Source organism: Macadamia integrifolia, chromosome 5 (assembly GCF_013358625.1).
Source record: "Macadamia integrifolia cultivar HAES 741 chromosome 5, SCU_Mint_v3, whole genome shotgun sequence".
NCBI lineage: Eukaryota > Viridiplantae > Streptophyta > Magnoliopsida > Proteales > Proteaceae > Macadamia > Macadamia integrifolia.
The window spans coordinates 25,691,458-25,696,188 of record NC_056561.1 but is presented as its reverse complement, the minus strand read 5'-3'; the positions used below and the strand labels follow the sequence as shown (position 1 = coordinate 25,696,188).

At 38.3% G+C, this 4,731-nt stretch overlaps 1 protein-coding gene across 1 annotated transcript in view; it reads left to right on the top strand.

The window, feature by feature from the left end:
- The window catches only part of LOC122079479 (chorismate mutase 1, chloroplastic-like), an 18,031-nt gene that overhangs the window by 12,405 nt on the left and 895 nt on the right, over positions 1-4,731 (top strand). The window lies entirely within an intron of this gene.

Here is a 4,731-nt window from a genome sequence, read left to right as displayed (position 1 = left end):
TATAGGTTTTTTATTGGTAGGTGTATGGTTTTGTTAATACTTGAGATGTATGGGATCAGATGGGATCAGATTTACTCCACCAAAAATAACCAAAACAAACAAAACAAAAACACGATTCACAAATAGGGTTTGGATTTTGTCAAGGGTTTTAAGAAAGGGCTTTGAGAAGAAATCAATGAATAAGGAAGAACCACTGATCCAGGCGACCATTCTGCTCTAGCAGCGGTGAGCTTCATTCTTCTTTGACATGAGTAGAAATATAGTGGATGACCTTAGGGCTTAGGCACTCATTTTGGCATCATAGAGGTAAGTATAATAAATACTTGTATTTTTTATGTCTTCTTTTCTTTATATTTATAATTTTGTTTCATAATTATGTATTTATATTATATGTTAATATGTTATGATGATTGATGATTGATGAAGATGAACTTAGTTTATTCACTTTATTGATCTGTTTTCTTGATGAATATCCTATATTGGTATGAATATGAACCTTTAATATTTATTTAATATATGAGTAATAGGATTCAACTAGGATTTGAGCCAAATTGATTGGTTTTATAAAAAAATTACACAGGAACGCTTTAGTCGATAGGGCGACGCTTTATGCCCGCCTTATCGCTAAGACGCTCTGAAAGACCCTCAAACACCTCCGTCGCCTTACCGCCTTAAAAACTATGTGGACTATCATGTGTATCTTTGAGTGTCCAATGGGTTGTATAGACCATGGGCTTTGTATTCTCAGTCTACTTTTGTAACAGGTCTATTCTATAACCCTAGATACTAAGGATTGAAGTTCTATACATGATTATGTAGTTATTTGAATTTTTGTAACAAGGCAATTTATAAATAGAGGATGCATTTCCTAGCCTCCCACGATTTGACAACCATTGAATGAGTGCTTTGTGCATGTGCGAGAGACACCCACGCTGTGAGAGGCAGCAAACCTTAATGAGATTCCAAGGTGGAGATTGGTGAGAGGCCATCTTCTAGTTGGTGGGAGACCGACATATGCGTCTTCTTTTCTTTCTTCTTCTTTCCCTTTCCGTCTCTACCTTTTTCTTTAGTTTCTATTTAATTATCTCTGCAACCAGTGCTGCTGTGAAGGAATTCTGAGATACCCTGTGTGATATTCGAGTTTCTGTTGATCCTCTATTTTCTGTTCCATTGATTACTCCAAGAGGCTGTTGTTAAAAAGCTCCAACACTCCCTGCGGAACCTTGGTTCTGAAGTCCTGTTGATGTAGATTGCAAGTGCAAGGCCAAAACCAGACCAGACCGGTTGTGGGATTCAACTGATGTGAGAGACAGCCTGGTCAGGTGTGATGTGGTCCTTGGGACTTGTTTCTATTTTGGTGCAGTTCTGGTTCTCTACTTCAGCCATCGAACTGGACCAAGAATGGACTAATATGTGTTATTTTGAGTGTCCAATGGGTTGTGTGGGCCAGGGGCTTTATATTTTTGGTTTACTTTTGTAATGGGTCAATTCTATAAGCCCAAATATTGGGGATTTAAGTCCTATACGGGATTAGTATTTATTTTATGCCTATTAGTCATTAAGAATATTAGGTTTCTATATTTTGAGTATTCTAGAAGTTTAGTTATGTCCTTTATATTTTTAGTGAGCAAGTTATAATTTGCTAGGAAGTTTGTGTCTTAAGTCAATAGGTTTTCAATTTTAATTTGTTTTCTTTTAAAGTTTCTTACCATGTATTGAGTCCCTAAACTCTACTATATAAAGAGGCATTGCTGTAACACAAAGATATTGATTGACTAATGAAGTTTATTTGTGAGCTATACTTACTCCAGACCAGCCAACCGCAATGTTAGCCCATCAAGCCAACAAAAACCAGAAATTACTTTTCACATTAATTTGGTTTCTTTTTGTTTCCTTTTTCGTGTTAACAAGTAGCCAAAGTCAGATTTATTCTTATAGAATGTTTCCCTATTGTCTTATGTAAGTTTTTTAGAGTACAAGTTAGTAATTAACTAAAAGTCATTAGTTTCTGTTTTATGTTAGCTTCCTTTTTTAATTTGTTTCTAATTTGTGATTCTGCGCCTAGCCTATATAAGCCAATATGCTGCTTTGCTCTCGGATATAGTTGCCCAAAACCTATCCTTCTTCTTCCTCCTCAACCATCCATCAGTTTCTCTTTTCTTCTTTCTTATGTTTTGTTTTAGCCTTTGTGAGAGAGTGTTTGAGAGTTATTTGAAGACATGAAGTTCAGCCTACAGATCAGTTCAAGTACAGCCAAGGAGATCAGAATCGATTCCAGCCATTGTCAGGGTTCTGGAAACTTGGATCAAAATCTAGATCTCCTAAACCAGCCAGCAGTTGAAGTTCATCTTTTTGAAGGATACATAGACAACTTACAAGGGATCTTCATTCCAATTTTGAGGATCATTCGATGCTCAGAACTTTAGTTTCTGAAGAGTGGTCAAAAGTTTCCTAATTCATGTCAACAACATAACTCTCAATTTTGGCCACCAGAATTGTCTGTATAGCACCACGAGGAGAATTCGATCAAAATTTGAGCTCCATCAGCGACTCCTATAGCCAACAGCAGGCTTCCTCCTATTTCCGCCAGATTCAAACTCTGGTCTAAATCTGATTTCAGATTTGAATTTGTGGGATCCTAGCTAGGATTAGGGTAGTTCCTGCCTAGCCTTACATCAGGACAGTGAGAAACCCAGTATGAGATAGACATTCCCCTAGCCCCTTTCTTCCTCTATCGATTCTCACCCTCTTCCTTTCTGTCTTCTATTTTTATCTATTTGTTGTTTAAAGTGAGATTGAAGCCCTTCAAGATTTCTGATAAGAAGACTCACACAAAGTCTATCGATTCCAGTTTTAGGGCTTCCCGGGAAGAATTTTTGAGTATCTCCTAGACCAGATCTCTGATTGCTTCAGGATTTTGAGGGTTTGTTGAGGACCTTAGGAGGACCAATCTATCCAAATTCAGATCATCCAACGCGTACAACTCCAGTTCCTGAAGACCACCAAAAGTTTCTTTTTTCTCACAACCGGTAGATCTCTCAATCCAGCTGGCAGAATTTGTTCATATTTTGATGGTTTGTTCTCTCATATAGGATCTCCATGCGATCTGAAATTCAGCTTCATCTGAGTTGTGATTTGTCAGTAATCAAAATCTCCTCTATTCAACCTTGCTTTCGAGATCTGAGTTTTTGTTGAATCTGAACTTGATTTGTGTTGGAGTTTATGATAAATCCTACTAGGACTAATTACCCCCTGGTAATTTAGTTTTTGCATCATCTGTGACAAACGCTTGCCTATTAAGCTTAAGGGAAAATTCTACAGGATAGTGATAAAACCAACTATGACATATGGGGCAGAATGTTGGGTAGTCAAGAAAGTAACATAGACAAACTGGGCGTAGCAGAGATGAGGATGTTGGGGGGATGTGCGGTAAGACAAAGAGAGATAGAGTAAGGAATGACTATATCATAACCAATTTGAGGGTCGCACCAATCTAGGACAAGCTCTGCGAGAGCTGTTTGAGGTGGTATGGTCATATCCAACAGGGACCCACATGAAGCGCCAGTACAGAAGAGTGACCAGATTCAAATAGATAAGGCTGAGAGAGGAAAGGGCGGACCTAAACTGACTATAGGAGAAGTGGTAAGAAAATACATGCAAAAGCTTGGGCTTAACCGAAGTATGACCACGGATAGAACTGTTTGGAGAACGAGGACTCGTGTATCTGACCCCTTTTAGGGGGATGTTCCCGAGATGCTGATCTGGATTTTGTTTTTACCTCTTATTACTTCTTCTACTGCACTATTCTCTTATTACCTTTTACTGCCTTTTCATTTCTTACTATTTATACTGCTATCGGATCCATGTAGCTGACCCCATGTAGTTGGGATAAGTTTATGGTTGTTATTGTTTTGTGTTGTATCATCTGTGGTAGAACTCTTTAGGCCACGATATCTCACAATCTGGTCATTAACTTCAGGCCATCTTCTGGTATTCTTTTATCCATTTCCCAGCATACATTCAACAGTTTTCAGGCCTATCCATTGGCTGAAATCATAGGTCTGTGAGTTGCTAAAAATGTGCTTAAGTTTCTATATGTTTATCAAGGTTCATTACTCTCAATCCAGTGATCATCAGTGTCTGAATTTTCGAAGCATTCAAGAGGACCTGTTACCCTTCCCTCGACAATAGTTTGAGCCCATCCATGGTGCCAGTTAGCTGTTATTGTTAGTTGACCAATAGTTTCTGTTTTGGGACTGTTCTGTAACTCTATTCTGGTCATCAGTCGTGAGAGAGAATTCAAGGGTTTCTTATTGTAAACACTACCTACTGTTGGAACTAATTTGAAGGTCTTCTACCCTAGGGTTTGACAGTTCTATGTAGTTACTTATTTTGACTGCAAGCTGCCATATACTGGGCCTTCTGTAGTTAATCCAACGATTGCATTGTGATTATTGTTTGGGAATACTACATCCTTGCTGTGAACTTACTATCAACCTATTTGGTCCCTAATCCAATCATTATTCTGGCTGTTACTATGTGTCTTCCACTGCTGTACATCAGTGCCTAATGGTCCTACTTGTGGGTTGGGATTTGTTTACTATTTAGCGAACCTAACCCGGCATCAAAAGGTTTCCAGTGAAGGAGATAGAACCCCTTCAGAGCACTGTTAGCTTTTAACTTTATTCCCATGGATTAATGTTCAGTACTGCTTTCTTTTTTTTTTTTTTT